General features: G+C 49.0%; 1 protein-coding gene across 8 annotated transcripts in view; it reads right to left on the bottom strand.

The window, feature by feature from the left end:
• Positions 1-20,894, bottom strand: part of LOC124110168 (uncharacterized) — a 76,340-nt gene that overhangs the window by 19,701 nt on the left and 35,745 nt on the right. For 3 of the 8 annotated variants that reach the window (XR_009224317.1, XR_009224318.1, XR_009224320.1), the window contains 4 exons: positions 6,605-6,698; positions 6,238-6,398; positions 4,268-4,343; positions 2,198-2,332 (listed from right to left, as the gene is read on the bottom strand). The exons of 3 other annotated variants lie outside the window; for them this stretch is intronic. The gene's annotated coding sequence lies outside the window, so the exon portion shown is untranslated. The remainder of the gene's footprint in view (positions 1-2,197; positions 2,333-4,267; positions 4,344-6,237; positions 6,399-6,604; positions 6,699-20,894) is intronic. 2 more of the 8 variants (XR_009224319.1, XR_009224321.1) reach the window with 2 other exon arrangements.

The following is a 20,894-nucleotide window of genomic DNA, read 5'->3' as shown; positions in this document are numbered from 1 at the left end:
TAATGGCTATAAGCGGACAAGAATTGCTGAAGATTATTGAAAAAGAGGGTTAAATTACTTAAATTTACAGAATAGGGTGCCGTTATCATCCACCAAGCACAGACGCATCGCCAGCCTGCTCTGAAAGTCAGCTTCAAAATACCACAGTGGAGGTAAGAGCCCCAGCTCACAGACAGACTGCTGCCTGGGTCCTTTTTTATCATCATCATCATCATCATCATCATCATCATTAACGGTTATTTTATTGAGGCCTAATTGACATACAATAAACCATGCATACTTAAAAGTTTAACATTTGACAAGTTAGGACCAAGCCATTCACCCCCAAAACCGTCACCTCCATCAAAGTAATTAAAATCTCTGTCCCCCAAAGTGTACTCTCTTTTCTGTGCCCTTTGCAATCCCTTCCTCTGGCCCTGCCCATTTCCCACCCCTCCATCTCTGGGCTATACTGATGAGCTTCCAGTCATTGTAGTTTGGCTTGTATTTTCTAAGGTTTTTGTACAAATGGAATCCTGCGGTGCCCATTCCATACCTGGCTTCTTGCACTCGGCATCATTATTTTGAGACACACCCATGTGGTTGCACGTATCAATAGTTCATTCCTTTTTATTGTTCAGTACTAGTGTATTTGCCATGATTTATGAGTTCACCCATTGATGGGCATTTAAGTTGTTTCCATTCTGAGTCCATGATAAAGCTGCTAGGAATATGCATGTACCAGCCTTTGCACTGATCTACACTTACTTTTTTCCTTGGGTAAACATTTGGGCATGGAATGGCCCGTCCTAGGATAGGTATATGTTGAACTTTTTGAGAAAATGCCAATCTGTTTTCCAAAGTGGCTGTACCGTTTTGCATCCTACCCACTGTGTGTGGGAATTCCAGCTCCTCGGCATCCTTGCCAACACTGGATACAGTCAGTTTTTTAACACTGGACCCTGACCCTGGCCATTCCAGTGGGACCAGTACTATGGTGGTAGCTCACGGTGGCTTTAATATGCATACCCCTGGTGACTAATAGTGCTGAGCTTATTTGCCACCCCTGCACCTTCGTTGGTGAAGTGTCTGTTCAAATCTCACCAGTGCCACTCACCAGCTGCATAACTTCAAGCAAGTACCTCAACCACTCTGCCCCGGATTCCAGATTCTGGAGGATAAAGACAGCGCTTCCCCGTGGGATGATTGTGAGAGCCTCTCCAATCCCAGTGCCCTGTGTGCCTACCCCCACTTACCCACAGATCCCCCCACAAGGCAGGAGCTTTACACCAGTGTCTGAGCTTCCTCCTGTAGGGAGGACACCTCTCCCCTCTGCACACACACACACTCACCCCCACTTCCAGCCGTGGAGGTGAGAGACAGGCGCCAGCAGTGGAGGCGTATTCGTCCAGATATCCAGGGACTGCTTTTGACAGTCTGTCTCTGGGGCCTTTAAGCCACTGTCAAAAGACACTTGATACATATTAAGATATTTCTCTTTCTGTTTGGAATTTCAACCTGTCTCCCAGGTAAAAGCTGGCTGTGTAAGGTAGGCAGAGAGGGGGTACAGCCGAGGCCAGTTCAGTCCCTCAGACAGCTCAGCCCCCTGCCACATGCACCTGTCCTCCGCCAAGGTTCCAAGGTCCTACCTCACCACCCTCCAGAGCCTCAGGGCTTAGAATTAACCAGAAGCCCTGGCCATAGGAGGTAGGCATGTCCCCAGGAGGAGAAAGGGAGAGTCCCGGGCACCAGACCAAGCCAGGCCCAGATAGGCAGCTGACCAGGATGACAGGGACAGCAAGCAAGCCCAGTCTGAGAGGGTGGCACGCTGAAGTCCGACCAGCTTGGGTCCCTTGGCTGTGGACGTAGGGCAGGGCACACCATGGGATTTGGGGACAATGGTAATCTCACCAAACACAGTGCTTCTCAAGTGTGATCTTCAGAGGGTTTCGAAGGTGCTAGAAATGCAAATTCTCAGCCATCCCCTCCCCCAAACTCTCGGGGCAGGGCCCAGCAGTGTGCTTCAAGGAACCCTCCTGAGGAGCCTGAGCTCCGAGTGGGGCAGAGGGGACAGGACGATCTAAGACCTTCCAATCTGTCTCAGGACAGAGGCAGAAGCCACACACTGATGAATCCAGGCTCATGTTCTGCTGCTGCCACTTCCCAGCTGTGACTCGAGGAGGTCATCAGCCTCTCAGCCTTTCTGAGCCTCACTTACCCGTAGGGTTGCCTCAAGGTGACACGCATCAGGACAGGGCTCGTGGAGCAGCTGAACACGCCTGCCCCGAGCCTGAAGGCTGACTCCTGGCAAATGAGACACAGTGGTCCCTTCCTCGCCCCGCATTACTGCCACCTGTGGGAAACGATCATCACTGACGCATCACATCTAACAGGAGGACTTTGAGAAGGGCGCCTAGCTGTGCCACGGAGCCTGGATACGGGCACAATAGAACCACAAGTGGAAACGGCTGTGCTTATCTGTACGAAGCACTGGCCCTGGCAGAACAGCCCAGGCAGAGCCAGACGTGGAGCAGGAAGCCAGCTTCCCAGAAGGTAACCCACGGTATGTTCTGGACCACTCTTTCTTCTCCTATCCACAAAAGTAACCTCAGCCTCCATCCCTGCTACCTGAGAAGAGACTTCCCTAATATTCCTTAACCTCCACTCTGCCAGTCCCCTCCTGCTCCCAGCCCCTGCTCCCCTCCCAGCTCTCCAGCCCTCTCACCTGGCACTTCCCATCCCAAGCATCCTCCTTCCCTACCCCTGCTCCTTCCTGGGAACCCAGGGCCTCCAGCTCTGGGCACCAAGGTAGCACATCTGAGCCTGCTCTGAGCTGCTGACCTTGCTGAGAGCAAAGCTTACGAAACAGCACACATGGGAGCACACTGATACTGGAATAGTCCTCATCTCACAGTCCCTCGTCCACTCCAACACAGGAAATTTCTCATAGGGCCATCTGGCTATCACTCTTCTGGGGACCCCAGCCTGGTGCCCTGTTCTGGGGCACTTAATTTCCCTACCGCAGCTCGCTTTAATCTCCTCTTTTTCCTGCATCTTGCAGGCGCCCAAGACTCCCTCCCTTTAGAGCTGCAGTGGACAGTTCTTAAATTCCCGCTAGTTTGTTCTGTAGAGCCATTTAATTTGGAGCCTCCTCCTCCTTCCAGATTATTCGAGGTGGGGGCAGAGAGCGAGCCTGCCCTTGAATAATCAAAAAAAAAAAAAGGCTGCTGATAGCATTTTCTCAAACAAAAGAGCTGTCTTCCTTCTGTCAGGTAGCCCCTCATCCCCACCTGGAGTTTAAAAGTGGCTGCAGGCATTTCTGTTTTTAAACGTCAGTTTTCCCCTTGCTATTACACATATGCAATGTGCAGGAACCCCTGGAAATTCCTCAAGTTTTTATTAAAAATTCCAGATGGTGCAGCAGAGATTTCAGACACTATAGCTTCTGTTAACAACAGGAAATTAATAACCAAACTGACTCCAAGTCAACATCATTTGGATTGGTGACAATAACATGAAAAGAAGAAAGCAGAGTTGCACAGCATTTGAGGCACAAGTTGCAGAATCAGCAAGACCTGGGTTCAAATCCTGAATGTCCCACTTATTAGCTGGCAATTGAGGGAGTCACCTAACCACTCGGCACCTTAGCTTCCTTGTGTGCAAAATCGAAAAAGTACAGTTCCGCTGTCATTCCACTTAGGCAGTCCCCAAATTCATCAGGATAGGGAGAAACAAAATTTTGGTTCTCTACCGACAATCGAATATTATTCAGCGTTTAAAAAAAGGACATTCTGACACCCGAGGCAATGTGGATAAAACTTGAGGACGTGAGGTACACAGCAGAACCAAACACAGAGAGACAGAAAGTTGAATGGAGGTTGCCAAGAGCAGTGGGGAGAGGAAATGAGAGCTGTCGTTTAAAGGGTACTCGGTTTAGAAAGATGAAGAGAATTCTGCAGATGGACAGCGAGGTCAGTAGTACAACAATGTGAATGGACTTTGTCCCACCAAGCTGTCTTCTTAAAAATGGTTAAAATGGTCCATTTTAGGTTCTGCATATTTTATCAAAATTGGGGGAAATTTTAAAATAAGATAAAATAAATCACCATGCTGTACAAAAACCACAGGGCTTATGGAAACAGTGGATTGGGAACTACTCAAAAATCTCTTCGGGAACATTTCTTTAAAGAGGAACCTGATTTTTAAAAATGGCAGCATGGTTTTACACACATTAAATGATTAAAATGTAAAAATTACATATAAATGTACAATAAGCATAAAGGGTTACCGTGCAAAGGACCTTTTGTTTGCTTGCAGAAGTGAGCAGCTTGTGAGTCACTGTCAAGAGAGGGGAGGAGGAGGATCTGAAATCAGAAGGAAAGTTACGGCACCAGGTCAGCGTCTCCTAAAACACATGTTGAAGGAAGAAGCCCGTAGATTCTGAGGTGTGTGCACCTGTGCTTTCTGGGTATTTCCACTCAGCCCAGTTCAACTGGGTACAGTTTTCTATGCCCATCTAGTGTTCCTCGCCCAGGATACCAGACGGAAGCAATTGCAAAATTAACATGATGCTCCGATGATTCCCTAATACATGGATCATGACGAAACAAATGCACATTTTCAAAATAAGTGCAATAGCAGAACTGACTGTCTCTACCTGATGGAATGATTACAAATATCATGTGATATAATGCGTACGTGTTAGTCAGCTTTACATCGGTATGACCAAAATACCTGACAAGAATAATTTAGAGGAGGGACAGTTTATCTCAACTTGTAGTTTCACAGGTTCAGTTCCTGGCTGGCTGACTCCATGGCTGTGGGCCTGAGGTGAAGCAGACCGTCATGGCGGGAGGGCACCATGGAGGACCACTGCTCAGCTCATGGTGGCCAGGAAGTAAGGAGGGAGAAGGCGAAGGGAAGATGAACCCTTCCAGGTGTGATCCCAGTGACCCGCCTCCTGCAGCCAAGCCCCACCTACCTACAGTTACCACCTAGTCAGTCCATATCGAATTAGAAAGGGCTGATTGGGTTACAACTCTCATAGCCTAACCATTTCACTCTGGATATTCCTGCATTAACGCAGGATGCAGGACGTTTTGGTGACACCTCATACTCAAACCATAAAAACATATGAAGTTTTCAATCGTGCCCAGCACAGAGTAACTGCTCAAGAATGACACTATTGGGGATGTGGCTCAGAGGCAGAGTACTTGCCTAACACTTGCCAGCACCAAAAAAAGAAAAAATAATGCTAGTGATGATTTGCTGGGACCGTGGCAGTGGTTGTTGGGGACTGTGGTTATTGTTCGTGCCACTGCTCCAAAGGACATGGCCCAGTGCAGGACCGAGGGAGGCTAAATGCCCATCTTATAGATGGTAGAACTGAGACCCAGAGAAACTGAGAAGTCTGTCAAGATCACAGGAAAGTCTGGAACAAGATGACTGATGTGATACCACACACACACACACACACACACACACACACACACTCTACCTGATACAGAAGTTGCACAGTGTCCCCTGGGTGCCTGTTGGTTAATTACTTTGCTCAGGTCCCTAAATCTATGAGGAAAAGGCCCTCCACCTTCAGGGAATTTGAGCCCTTTTTAAAAGGCAAAGGAAACGGGTAAAACTTTCAGTTCTGTCTGAAAAAGCAAGACTGATTTTTCTGGAGGTTCCTATTGACTTGGAAAGAGCAGATCTGCCCATCAAATGGCATTTTACCAGCTGATCAATTTGGTGTCATTCTCATTGAATTAAATCAAATTGAAATGTAATTCCCTTCCCGGAACAAATCCCCCTGCAGGGATTCTCTGTGCAGAAGTATTTGACCTTGTGCTGGCTGCCTAGAAGGCTTTCCAGAAACCTGGGGGCACCGGAGGGGTCTGCAATCCACCTAGATGACTTCTGGGCTGGATTGCCACCCACTCCTGGGTCAGTGGGAGTATCCAGATGGCTTCTGATGACCCCTGCCGAGGACATGGTGGAGTACCTGAATGTGTGCTTACACCTCAGAATGTGAGCAGAATATGCAAAGGAACAAGGACCAGTGAGAGCCTCCAGCACACAGGGAGACTCAAGGGAATTAGGAAGAGACTCCCCACCCCAGTGGTAGAATTACAAAATGGCACCCTCTTCTGGAAGGGGGAGGCTGCTCCTTCCTTCAGCTATGCCAGCTCCAAACCAGGTTGCAAAGGTTGGTGAGTGGAAAGTGGGCTGGAATTCAACCCTTCCCACCCTCCAGCCTCAACCTACCCAAACACATTCAGCAGCACTACCCAGTTCCCACAATGGCCACCATGGTTGTCCTTGCTCTGAGAGCGGTGGTCCAGCTCTGGCCAAGCATGCACATGACTCAAAGGACCCAGTAGCTTTGGGATGAACTGACTGCAATTGTGGACCAAGTCTTGGGGACCCTAAAAAGAAGAACACAACACATTCTCTGCCCAGAACTTCCCATTCCCCGAGGTTGTGCAATGCTGACCTTCCTGCCCTTTATCTACCCCTCCACCCCCAGCCTTGGGAGCCAGAAGACCTGGCTCCAAAATCCTGGCTATACTGGGCCAGTGACTTAACCTCTCTGAGCTTTAGCCCCTCATCTGCAAAGCGATGAAAACAATACCTGTCAGCCATAGGTGGGAGTGACCGTTAAGCTGGAAGACTGCCCTCTGAGAGTTAGGTGGACAAAATCCATGCAGAATGAGGAGATATGCCATCTGTTGGCACAAGCCAAGAGAAAAAAAAAACTGAAAATGTGACCAAAGAGTTTGGGAAGACCCCAAACGCCAGTCATGGTGGCCTGGGTATAGTCACAGGGAGGGAGGCGGGCTGGGCTGGGGGTTGGGGTGATGGTAATGGAGTAAGCAGAAACCTAATTAACTAAATCCGTTGGCAAAAGCTGATGTGAACACAGACAGCATGCCTAGCCTGGGGCAGAGACAAGGGAGCCCAAGGAGCAGAGCTGGCCATATTTATTCTACAATAAATTCACCAACTTCATGCCAAGCTCAGAGCCCTCTTAGCAGCCAACCACTCAGCCTCCTCTTAAAGATGCCCAACCCTCATCAACCTTTCTCAAGCTGCAACAATCCTTGGTCCCAGGGCTGTTATAAGGATTAAATGGGAAAGCGCCTGGCACGTAGCAGGCGGCAAATGAGCTAACACTCCCCTCCCACCCCGTTCCCGCTTCTCCTGCAAAAATAACCAATGTCAAGTCCTTCCCAGCCACGCAGCATCTCCTCCTAGATTTTCCTGAAATCCTGCTCTTCACTTTCCTGGTCCAGCTACCCTCCCTGCATCGGGGTGTCCACCATGTTTCTTTCCTCTGTGCCCAATGGAGCGTCACTTCTACCACCCAGGAACGCCCCTCTGCTCCACGCCAGCAGGAAAAGCCAACTTAAGGAAGGAATCCTAGAAATTCCTACCTACAACCAGTGCGATAAATTCACCAACTTCTGGGTATGAGCAACCTGGGTGTCTCCGTGTCCAAATTTCCTCTTCTTACGAGGACACCAGTCAGATTAGACTGAGGCCCACAGAGCTGGCCCCACTTTAACGTAAACCCATCTTTACAAAGTCAGCCCTGCAGCCACGAGGTGAGCACTGGGTTTCAGACTTCAACATGGGAGTTTTGGAGAGAAGCCTCAACCTACCCAACCTGAGTTGTAACTCAGCCCATTACAGGGATGCTATCTGTAAGTAAGAGCCTGTAAGAGTATAAAAGAGTGAATCCCAACGAATTAAACTACCTTTGTGGAAAATGGAAAATAGCCTCCTATTGGACCAGCCCGAGGAAAACCAAAGCACATGGCTGGGTAGGCACAGACGGCGTTTCACCCCGTCCCCCTCCCCCCGAACCTGGAGGCCCAATGCCCACCGTCATTCGCGGGTTCTTCCTTCCTCTCTCTCCCATCCCAGGCCAGGGATCTGCCAAGTACTGCTGCAGAAAACCTGACACAGTGTTGACCCCCTCCATTATGAACCCAGGGCCTCCACCTTCCTTCAGGGGGTTCAGCAGCTCTGCCCTCCTCCTGGCCACTCCTGGGCTTGTGCATGACCTGTTGGCTCTGCATCTGGGCCAGTGTCTCTGACCCCGGCTGGGTCTATGGACCCTCCCTCCCCGTTACTCCCAGAAGGTCATCTGTCCACTTTGCAGGAGGAAGGGTCACAAGCTGCTGCCCATTTTCTTTTCTTACCGCCCCCCCTTTCTCCAAAGCTTACTAGAAGGAGGTGCATTATATGGGAGAAAGAAAACAAGGTGACTCCAAAGTGATGGTTTCACCATAGAAGACTGACCTTCCTTCCTTCCTTCCTAGGAAAGTCAACTTCATCTCACTGCAGCTCAATTTATCTCTGAGAAGAAGGTCATCCCTTCAAGATGGCATCTGATCACACTTAGAACAACATCCAAACTCTTACCATGGCCCTGTCTACTCTAACCCTGTCTGACACCCTGCCCTCCCTGACTCATGATGCACCCACCACAGTGCCTTTTGGCTATTCCCAGAACACACCAAGCTCGTTCACCACCTCAGGGCCTTTGCACGTTCTTTTCCCTCTGCCAGATCTTGGCATGAGTCAAGTCAGTCAGACAGTACTCCACTTGAGCTGCCTCCTCAGCTGGGAGGAGGGCCAGCGTTTCTGTCCCCATTAAAACCAGCACCCACGATTCCTGATCTCTTGACGTTGTTTCTCTGTGTTTCGCTTATCAGGGAATGCCCCATGAAATTATATCACTCTACTTGTTTATTCCCCATCTCCCTCGAAAAGTAAGTTTCCAGGCAGCAGGGAGATCCCAGGCTGTCTTGGGGTGAAGCAATCCCCAGCCTGTGGCTGGAATTCATTAGATCTTGTGAAATGAATAAAAAACACTAAGACTGAAATGGCTATCCAGAGCCATCTCTGTGCTACCAAAGTGACCACCACATCCCCTACAAATGGGCAAGATTTCATCTCAGTGAATTAAAAATGTAAGTAACCATCTCTGTTGAAAATAAAAAAAAATAATAACATCATGTTGGACCTAGAAACTGACAACTCCATCCCCACATCCCCATTCTAGCTCAGGTTAGGTGGGAGCCACCAGCCACCTGCTGTCCTGATCCTTGCCTTAGGCCACAGGGACAGAGTGATTCAGGGGACAGGCACAGGTCTGAACCCATCAGGGTCCTTCCCTGGGATCCTTAAAACCACAGCCGAGAAAAGAAGAAAATGTCCCCATCCCCCAAGGCAAAAGGGTGAGGCTGGGAGCGGCTGACAGCCTGTCCCCCCCACCCAGAGTGAAAAAGTGACCCTGAATGCTCTGTCAACACAGCCCTTCCAGTAATCCGGGCACCTGAGACAATAATCATCTTTTTGTCCCAGCTGGTGAGCATTGTGGTTCTGTCGCTCGCTACCGAAAGAATTCTGCTGTGATGAATGAATCCATGGGCGCCAGATGCCTGGCCTGGTGCCTGGGTCCCCGCAGATGCACAGTCGCTGTCAGTGTCCTTTGCACCACCCCTGTAGCTCCATCCTCTGCCTCCTCCCCTCCCGTCTCAGGTGGGGCAGCCCTGCCCGAGGCCACCTCCACTGTCCCCGCACGCCCACGCAGAGCCCTCCTTCTCCTGCCCCTCTGTGCCCGGCACACAGTGTGTGACCAAAGGCCTGTCACCAGGCAGAGGCGGAGCTGCATAGAACCAAGCCTCGGGCGCCTTATAAACTGAAGAGGGCTCCATAAAACGTGCGGAAAGGGAAGGGCTGTCGCACGTAAGGGATTGTGATCGTGGTTTTATTAGCCAAATAGATAACCCTCATCATGAAAGGAACCTTTCCGAATGATGGATGGCTCCCAGGCCCCGAGGGGACATGGGTATTTCTCAAGGCCGCCAGTCAAACAAGTTAACCGCATAACATTTCTCTCTCCATAGCAACCGGCCTGGCCTCCTCTGCCTGGCCCTGGCACCTGCGCCTCTGGAAGTGCCTCAGCTCTGTGGCCGCTGTCTTCTGCAGCCCACCATCAGCGAGGGACACGCATCCCAGCCCCCAGCTGGGAAAAAGGCTCAGGGCTGGGGTGCAGGAATCTGGGGTCCAGAAATGGGTCTCTCCTCTGAGCTCCTGAGTCATTCTGGTCAGCACCGTGTGCCTCTTGTCCTTCTGTAGTTCTTAGAGGAATGAGTACCCACCCCAGGTCCTGAGGAAGGGGTGGGAAGGAGGCCCTAGCTCCCAGGTGAATGGCCCCTCTCCATTTCCAGGGGCTCCTTTCTCTCTGCGTCTATATTCTACAAAGCCTCTGTCTCTGTTCAGACAAGAAGCAGGTGCTGGGCAGCTTCACCGTCACCATGATCCAGAAGCAGGTAGCACACGCCCTGCAGAGATGAGAAAGCTGAGAGAATGGACCAGGTGAGAGACCAACCCACCATCATCATCTAGCAAGTGACAGCATCGCCCCACAGCTGTCAGAAGCCCCCAGCCTGCTCCCCACATCATCACTGAGCACAGCCAGAGGGGACTCAAGAGTGGCAATAAGGAACACCCTGCAGGCAGGTCCCTTGCAAGACTGTGCGGTACCCTCCCAGGCCCCAGCAGGACGGCCATCAGTGCCTGGGGAGACAGACCCCCTCGGCCTCTCAGGTGGACCAAAGAGAACGGAGCCCATGGAAATGGACAGCGACAATTCTCAGCCTGAGATCTTGGAGAACGGGGAGGCAGGACAGTGGGGGGTCTACAGCAGGGATCCCCAGCCTTTCTCTGTAAAGGCCAGAGGGTAAATATTTTCAGTTTTGCAGTCCCTATCACAGACACTAAACCTCCATCCCAGTGTAAAACCTGTGATGGACGAGGCATAAACAAACAAGCGTGACTGTGTCCCAACAAAACTTTATTTACAAAGACAGGTGGCAGACCAGATTCGGCCCATGGGCTCTAGATTCCCAATCCTGTTCTGGTGCAAAGGATGCTCAGGTGCTTGGGCAGGAGCAGCAGGGGAGGATAAACTTTGGAGGGAGGGAAGATCTCATCCACTGAGTGCCGACCACACTGCCGACATACAGTAGGTGCTTATTGAACACGGACCTGAACAACTGTGCTCTGAAGCAAAAGGGAAGAAAAAGGTAAGGGGTAGACTTGCAGAGAAATATCAAGATAGGGAGCTCAGGTCTGACGGTCTTCACACTCTGAAGAGGATAAATTAGGCAGTGCAGCGATGTGCCCACAAACATGGTCAAGGCTCTCAGAGTCCTGTAACTCCAACAGCTGGGTCCATGGACTCATTAACACCACCCGCCAACCCCAAAAGAGAGATCTCTAGCAGTGAGTGGAACACAGAGAGGAGAGGCAGATTTGAAATCTGCTGATAACACCCAGCCAAGTTAGTTACAAATGTGTACAACAGGCCAGTGCTCTGGACCAAACCAGCCAGGCAGAAGCCAGCTCCTTCCCCAGGCCAGCGCTCTCCAATCACTGCACCTGCGGACATGGTGAGTAACTCCACCCACCACCACCCAGAAAGTGCCCAGCTGGGCTGCTGTGTAACTCCAGCAGGGTTTTGACAGAAGGGTACCAAGGTCAGTTTCCAAGCTGCATGCCACCTGAGGCCTTGCTCCTGAGATCCACAGGGAAATCCACAGACAAGAGCCCCAGTACTCGGGGGAGAAGGATGGAGAAGAGGGAAAGCAATGGCTGATGGCTTAGCCCATGAGGACCCCTGGAGTAGAGGAGACAGGGGAGGCCGAGGGATACAGTACTGCAGGGAAGCATATCTCTGTGACAGATGACCTCTACCACACACATTTCTTATCTGTAATGAGTGCCACGTGCCAATGTCCTCTCTGCCCCCATGGTTCCCCAGGGGCCTCTTGGAATTGAGCGGTGACCTCTGAGACAGGGGCTGTGCTTGTTGCCCCCTCGCACTTTGGAATTCCCATAGCTCCCACCGGTCTCCAACTCAGTCTCCAGCTCCGTCTCCCAGCTGAGGTCACCGTGGGTGGCCATTAGGCAGCACAAGCCCATTGAACACCAACCTAGAGCCACAGCAAACATGGCTTTTGCAATCACCCATTATCATGCTAGTCTCATAGGAGAAGAACTTGAACTTGAGGCCCTGAGGGGTCACACAGGGCTGAGCAATCTAACGCCTGCGCCTCGGTGATGAGCTCCAGTGCCCAGGCCTGTCAGGTAAGCAGGTCACGCTGCTGAGCCCAGACGCATGCTGTGTGAGTGGCAGAGACCACAGCCATTGGAATGGATGCCTGTCTAAGGGGGACAGTCCTTAATGGTCCCCTATATTGCTGCCATGTGCAAAAAGCTGGAAAAGAAGGCCTAACATTGCCAAATCTTCCAATTCTTCGAGAGAAATCCAGATCCAAAATATTAAGGGAAACCTCTTGACTTTTGAAAACTGGCTTAATTTTTTTTAATGCTATAATGCCAGATAAAACACATTTGCTGGCAACTTGTCCCCTATATACACCCTCTCTACCTTATCTCATGAAATTCAAGTCCCTAAAAGGTCAATAGTATTTATCCCCATTTAACAGATGAGGAGACTGAGACTAAGAGAAGGAAAGGGACCTTGTGGAGTGACACAGCTAAGTACTCAAACCAGAGTCTGGGTCCTAGCCACCCTAGCGCTCCAGGTTGCCCCCCATGTGGTGAGACCCTGGATGCGTGGTTCCCATATCCTGGTGCCTGTCTCTCCGAGCTACACATGGGGTGAGGCCTGGGGTGCGGCTCCCAGCTGAGTTCCTTCAGCATCAGACATCACTCCCGCTTGGGCTCAGCTGGCATTGTCAGCCGTTTCCCCTGGACTGTCACTGACTGATGGGGGGACAGTGACCCCAGGGAGCCCTCAGCCTGGGTCACTGAGATAGCAGTGAGCAGAGCAGGTGGCCAAGTGCCCCAGTTAAAACAGAAACAACGGGAGCCCATGCTTCATCCAAACCTGCGCCTCGGCTTCTGAGGATGGTTCCCCTCGGCTGAGCCTGGGCATTGAAACCATCTGGTCCGACTTTGTTTTATGAACTTTGCAATAAACTTATAGGAAGATGTGAGCCAAATGCTGGTTCACGTAGGAGAATTTGTAACTTGTCAAACGCAGAGGGTGTCCATCAAACCTGGAGGAAGTCCTCTGGGGACCTGCCACACAGTTCTGGCCTTAATTTTGACCTGCACGACATTTTTATTAATGACTTAGTTGAAAACATAAAGGGCCTGTTTACCAAATTTGTAGTTAATCTTAAAAGAAAAAAAAAAAGGCCTAGGCAGATTGCAAAAACAGCGACAGAATCCAGATGGCTCTAGACAGGCTGGACTGATGGGCTGAATCTAATAAGATAAAATAAAACAGAGATAAATGTCAGGTCCTGAACTTGGCTTCGAAACACTTACTGTTCAAGGACGGGATTGAGGTGGGCGGGACGGTAATGAGACTTCGCAGTGGCAGGTTTTAATAAAACTCAGAGCTTTGAGTCCACATGATCAGCATGGTTATAACACTTAAGAAAAAGATAATGATAATAATTGAGGATGTTCATCACAGCATTGTTTATAATAGCATAACACTGGGAGCAATCTAGACATCCAGTAGCTGGAGTTCACCCGGACAGCTGAAAATAATAAGTTCATTAAAAATAGCAATAGCCCAAGAATATATTTAATGATCTGAGAAAAGCATATTAAAGAAAAATCAATAGCTTATGAAGCAATATGTACAGTGTGAGTCGATTTCTACTTTTTAAAAAAAAGGTATGGAAAGATACAATGCAAAATGTAAACTTGACAGTTTCTGGGTGGCACTAGGGGTGATCTGGGGACAGGGGGCTGTCTCAGTGTATAAAGTTCTTGAAGCTTTGAGAAAGTTAATGAGACTCTCAATCATATAGAATCTTAGTTTCTAAGTCGGTGAAAGAAATTTCACTGTGCTTTGGCACAACCAAGACTAGGGTCTTGAGTCTAGTTGCAGGTGCTTTGCTTGACGACGTAGTGATGGATGGTGTCAGCAAACACTCTGAGGGCTTACAGCATGCCTGGAAGCATACAGTTCTTGAAATCATTATCTCACTCAGTAATGCCGAAATCTCATGGCTCCTCAAGATACCAGTGCTTTCTCCCTGTTAGAGGAGGTACAGAGAGACCAAGAGACCTGCCCAAGACCACACAGCACCAGGATTTGCTGGAAGCATAAGACCCAGGTAAAGGAGACTAGAAAGAGATGGCTTCCCTGCAAATATTGTAAGTTTAGCAGAGTGTGAAGCATCCCCAGCAGACCCACATTGGGAGTCCTCTGCATTCAGCTGGACACCGGTCGTTCTAACTGATCAACAGTCCCTAGTCTTCTTGGGAGAAACTGGGAAGGCACCATTGGAACTCAATGTTGGGGCCATCTGGACTGAATTACAGCCCTTGGACTCTGGAATTAAAACCATCTCTAATAGATGACTCTCAGGCTTGGGAAGACCAAAGCACATGATATTGAGATGGGGGAAGAAGATTAGGAATGTTTAGCAGAGAGTGATATAAAAAACTGGTACAATCCTCCCCACCCCAACTTGGCCCAGCCTCGAGGAGACTTGGTTACAGCTCCTTCTCATCAAGAACTGAACAAAATAAAATATCTGCAACTCTTTAGGTGCAAGTAAACCAAAGGGTTTGCCAGACCTCAGGCAAATCTCCACTGGGAAGCAAAGCCCACCTGGGACCCAGGGTGGCAGCTCCCTGGTGGCACACCCACCAGCTGTGACTATGGCTGAGCATGGGGACTGGCACTTTAAAATTCTCTTCCCAAATCTTGTGGAACACCCAGACTTAATCTGGAGGAGGAGATCTGTCCATTGTGAACCAGAGGACAGGGCTAACTCTGTTGTTGAAGGAACAAGACAAGTCAGCTCCCAGTTGGTGACTCCCTGCTATGGAGGGACATTGGCCCCAGAAAGCAATGGCCTCCGGCAGATGTCAGATGGTCACTAATTATAAGAAGCAATGTAGACAGTGTTTGTGCCCTACACCTGGAAGGCTGGGAGGGTCAGGACTTTGGGTTTTCTCAACATTATTTCCCCAGGTCTTTGGCACATACCTGGATTATAATAGGTGCTCAAAAAAAAACTGTGTTGAATTAATAATTAGTGAAATGAAGAGTTAGACAAGATTACCACCAAGGGCCCTTCTGGAACTGAGTTTCTGATCTTGGTGACTTTTATAATCAATGTCCGTGAAGTGTGTTCATCATAGCTCATTTCTTCTGACGATCCTGCCCTCAATGATCCCAGCTGAAGCCCCAGATCACTGTGTGCCTCTCAGCCCATATCATCTCACCCTAGTGGCTATACCATGTGGCCCCACATAGCACCCCATGACACCACTGTGCCACTTAACAGAGCCCCAGAAGTTACACATTGGTTTGTTTGCAGTATTTTACATTTTCGAAGCAAGCAGCTACATACTCGGGTCTGCAAATATTTGTTTTCCTCTTGGTTATTTCCTCAGAGTCTACTTTGCAAAAGGAATTTGTTCAAAACCTCCCCCAGTTGGTGACTATCTACTCTGGCAGATTTAGAGCCTTAAACCCAAGTTTTTCCAGCTGCTGTGGATGGTAATGATGTTCAGTCCCACTGCGAGCAGACAATGGGCCAAGAACCTTCCAACTCAGACACTTAGTTGTTCCAAAACTTTCCAGAGACCACTTAGGAGGGGGGACCCACAGGCGTGTTCTTGCATCCATTTGTGTTATCTCTAAGTCACAAAAGTTAGGATAAATATCCTCCCCACTCATACTCCCCTTCTAGAAGCCTCTCAGTCTGGGAGCTAGGTCCCCAGAGGATACCTCCTGCCACAAAATGGTCCCCCTGAAATTCGTTGTTTATGTCCCCTCTTACAGTTTTTCCGTGGTGGGGCCAGGGGGAGCTGTAAAATAAGGTACTCAGACATTTGGGCTTCTGACAGCCTGTTCACTAAGGTTTGCCTCAGATACATCATCATGAAAAGTGAGCAGAAACTGTCACGTCTGGGATTCCTAACCTGGCAGGAATGGTCACATCTGATTCTGCCCAGCAGCGTAGCCTGGCCAAAAATCCAAACAATTTCCCAGCATTGCCTGCCCACAAAATATGAGCCCTCTGACCAGTTGAACTGTTTTCCAGCGCCACCAGCAGGGTACAAGGGTGCCCTTCCCTCCCAACTGTCCCAAAGTCAGCTCAGAGCGCTTGGCCATTCCCTCCTGCTTAGTTTAATGGCTGAAGTCAGGACTTCGGGTGCCGGAATGGACTGTGTGTGTGTCCCTGTGGTGATGGAGTGTATTTCCCAGGGTGGGAGAGTTCCACACTGAGGCAGCGGGCTTCAGGGTGGTCTGACTGTCCCCTGCACTCCCCATAGCGACACCTTCCCTGGGTATTTGCTTTATTACTATTTGTTGTGCAGAAGGTTTTTCTTGCAGTATATTCCAGGCTAATTTTAGAAATTTGTTTTCACCTTCTGACATTGATTCCGGGGGCAGCTTGCAAGCTGCTTGGAACGAAAAATCAATGGTGACAGCCTCGGAGTGGGCTCCCATTCTTCATTAACCCCGAGCTCCCAGCAGCCCCAGCCCCGTCTCCTCCTTCAGGGCTGGCCCTGGGCAAAAATGGGCAGGCAGGAAGTTTTCCTTTGTTGTCCTCAGCCTTTCTGTCCTGAGCCCTTTTGGTCCTCGCTCTCTCCTCCTCTACCAATGCCTACTCCTCACCAAGTGTGGAGAGAGGGTTGGGAAGTGGGGCAAGATCCACTGAGCGTCTCCCATGTGCCTGGCTCTAGATGGGCAGCTCATATGAATAATCCCATGTCAGTCTATCAGTAATTCCCAGAAGGTGTGATTGCCTCCATTTCACAGAAAAGAAGACAAGAGGCACAGAGGAATCTAGAAACGAGCCCAATGTCTCACAGCTAGTAGAGCTGTGCAGTTGTGATCAGAACCTCTCAAACTCCAAAGCCTGCATCCCCACCATCATACTGATAAGTACCACAATGCAGAAATCTAAGAGGCATTTAGGGTGAAGCATCCCCCAGGGACACCCAGAGAGTACTTGGCCCTGCACCCAGCCGCCCCCGCTCAGCCGTAGGATCTGCTGAGTTCTACACACAGGGACTAGCCCTAATGACGTCTCCAGGGACATCAGACTGTGCTCCTGGGCCTCAGCTCCACCCATGGTGGGTTGCAGAATGGGCCAAGGAAGTTCTAATTGAGAACTTACAGAACTCCTAAGCAGATCGTAGCCCTCAGGCCAAAGGTCACTCACAAGATGTGCGGAGCAAAAAGTGAACGCAGGAGACCTTTGAACACGTGAACAGGCAAAGCAGAACAGGGGACACTGGAACACAAGGTAGAGAAGGAGGCGAGGCTACAGGGGTCTGCACCAGCCCTACTCCGTAGAAATGCAGTGCAAAGCCACATACAATTCTGTAGTAACCACATCAAAAAGGTAAAAAGAAACAGGTGGATATAAAAATAGATTCATTTAACCCAATGTATCTCAAATATATCCCAAATATTATTTCAACAATCAATATGAAAACTTGTTCAAGCTGAGTGTGGTGGTGCATGCCTGTAGTCCCAGCTACTTGGAAGACTGAGGCAGAAGGTCAAGACCAACCTGGGCAATGTAGCAAGACCCTGTCTCAAAAATATAAATAAATAAATAAATAAAGCAAGCCAGGCACAATGGGGCATGCCTATAATCCCAGCAGCTGGGGAGGCTGAGACAGGAGGACTACATGTTCAAAGCCAGCCTCAGCAACAGTGAGACACTAAGCAACTCAGGGAGACCCTGTCTCTAAATAAAATATAAAACAGGGCTGGGGATGTGGTCCAGTGGTTGAGTACCCCTGAGTTCAATCCCTGGTACCCAAAAAATAAATTAAGTAATTGATTTTTGAAAACTTTTAAGAAACACATTATTTTATTGTAATTTTTATCCCCAAAAGGCTTAGGTCTTTAAGGTCCTTATACACATCTCAGTGTAGACTGGCCAAATTCACTTGCTCAATAGCTTAATATGGTCAAGGGCTGCCCTATCATACTGCAAGGTGAGATCTGTGGTTTTTAAAATTGTGTTTCACTGCACCCAGCCTTCCTTGGAAGCATTCCACGAGTTCCCTGGATGCTCAGTTTCAATTTCATTTATTTTTACAATTTAATTTTTTTTACAATTTAAAATCTAATATTAAAAAAATCACACTTAAAGATATTCCATCCCAAATTTTAACACATTAAGGACAATCGGTAGGAAAAGTTGGGTTTGCATTTGAGAGGACAGATGACTGAATTCATCATCTCATAGGATGAGCTTGTACTAGCAAAACACTTCAATCTGTTTTGGATATTGGTAATTTATATTAGCTTTCGATTAAGCAAACTCAACAGCCCATGTTTACCATGTGCTTGTTATTTTTGAGCCTCATCTCATCAAACTCTCAAAGAAATCTTCAAGGTGGTACATTATTGTCCTTATTTGCAGAGGAAGATCTTGAGGCTGGGGAGTTTGACAACCTGCCCAGGGTGCAAGAGCAATGTCAAAATTCAAACCCAAGCCAGGCCGTCCAACTTCTGAACTAAACCTCTTAAGCACCAAACTACACTTAAAAAAAAAAAAAAAGTAAAAAGAAAGAAAAGAACAATCCATTATGCCAGTATAAATCTAAAAAGCCCTGTCAAACTTCAGGCTGCCTGGTACTGGCTCCTCCCTGCACCCCGGCTCACAGCCTCTCATCGGGCCCTCCCCGCACACATGCACACCACCCAGCATTCTGTTCAGACCACAGTGTGTCAGCATTAGCTGTGGTCCCTTTGTTCCCAAGATAAAGCATTTTAAATCCTACTTAGCTCCCAACCACCTAGGAAGAGGTTGGATTTTTATCCTATAAATGTTATGAAGCCAATGAGTAGTTTAAGCAAAGGGAGTGACAGAGAAGATCAGATTTGCATTTTAGAAAGCTCATTCTGGAAGCAGCAGGGAGGGTAAATTGGAGGGTGTTGGGACTGGGGAAAGGAAACCAATTTAAAAGCCATTAGAGAGGAGATGTCAGATATGAGAGGGGCACCCACAAGATGAAATTGCTGGTTCTTGGTGATGGAGTCATCACTGAGTGGGAGCAACGGAGAGCAAGTCGAGGATGACGCTGGTTTTTGGTTTAAGTAGCTGAGTTAACGGTGGGATCATGAGCTGAAATAGACATACAAGGGGAAGCCGGGCGTGGTGGCACACATCTTGGGAGGCTGAGGCAGGGGGATCGCAAATTCAAAACCAGCCTCAGCAATTTAGCAAAACTCTGTCTCAAAATAAAAAGGGACGGGGATGTACCTTGGTGGTACAGTGTCCCTGGTTTGATTCCCAGTACCACAAAAATAAAAATAAACTAATTAAATACAAGGGAAAGTATGGGTTGAGTGAAACAAGTAGACAGGATGAGTTTAGATTTTAAGATTGGAGCTGACATAGTAATTGATTGCCCAACATCCATTCATCCCCTCGGCCATCTGTCACAGAAATGCAATCTGAGGAATTCACTCCAGATCCAAGGTGGGCCCTGATCCATGTACCATACCCATCATGGCAACCTATTCCATGACAACGCCCCTTGCCACCTGCCATTTCTCCGGTGACTCTATTGGTGTAGAGACCATAAGTGGACTCACTGGGAACAAAGAAAACTGCCCGGCTCCAACAATTGTGGGAGAGGAGCCTCTCCTAATGAGAACAAAGAAGCAGGCGTCCTGTTGGCTACCACAGCAATCCTCCAATTCAGAAGGCTCAGGATAAGGCAATTCTGGAAGAAGAGTATGACGGAGAGAGGGAGACGTGGCCCTTGATGACTTCCACTGAAGCGCTGGGTGAAGCCACCCAAAAAGTCAGCCTTTCCCTCCATGGAAGCCAAAAAAATTTCCTTACTGTCACTCTTGCAGTGCTGGGAATTAAAGCTAGGGTCTCCCGCATGCTAGACAAGTGCTCTACCACTGAGCTACACCCCCGCCCCAATTTCCTTATTAAGAGTTGGCGTTTTGCTACATGCAGCCCAGATGGCCTGACACAGATATGTTGAATTGAGGTGACAGTGAATGGAGCGCCTTGGAGTTACACAATGCAGCAACCCCAGGGTGACCTATGGGACCTAAAAGAGAAGTGCCCATCAGACACATGGCTGTTAAATCTGAAGTTCAGGGTAGAGGTCAAGCTGGAGAGGTGGGACTGATGTCATCACATGGAATTGAACCTGAGGGGGTACAAGGCCAACTGAGCAAAGAACACAGAGTAAACATAAAGGAAGAGGGGCATCGAGGAATGACCCCCAGGAAGCACTGATACTGGGAGGGCAGGAGGCTAAATTGCTCTGTAGAAGACAAAGGCAGAGAAGTGACAGAGGGGCTGGGTATGCTGGCACACACCTGTAATCCCAGCAACATGGGAGGCTGAGGCAGGAGAGTCACAAGTTCAAGGCCAGCCTCAGCAATATAGGGAGACTCTCAGAAAGTTAGAAAGACCCCTGTCTCAAAATAAAAAGGACTGGGGGTGTTGCTCAGTGGTTAAGCACCCCTCACTACAAAAAAAAAAATGTGACATAGGAGTCCAGGTATGGGATGGAGACTGAAAGATTGCAGCCATGGAGGTGGGGAGAGAAAAAGAAGGGAAGAAATGAGAGAGGAGGGATTGGAGCGGCTGCTGAGGGGCCAAGAGCACTGTGGAAAGAGACCTTGGCATGGATGGGAAACAGTAATTAAGGTACAGACCAAGCTGCTTTAACAAGATCCTTAAGCACAATGGCTTAAATAAAAGACATCATTTTCCTTCCCACACAACAGGCCAGAAGGAGAGATGGCCTGGGGCAGGGGTGGCTCTTTTCTACAAGGTCTCAAGGATCCTGCTATCCAATGGCCTGACCATACCATAGGGTCTCTGTACATTCACAGCTGCTTG

This window comes from Marmota monax, unplaced genomic scaffold, assembly GCF_021218885.2.
Source record: "Marmota monax isolate L192 unplaced genomic scaffold, Marmota_monax_Labrador192_F-V1.1 WCK01_AAM20220418_F8-fsc00008, whole genome shotgun sequence".
Taxonomy (NCBI): Eukaryota; Metazoa; Chordata; class Mammalia; order Rodentia; family Sciuridae; genus Marmota; species Marmota monax.
This window is presented reverse-complemented; position numbering and strand designations above follow the sequence as displayed.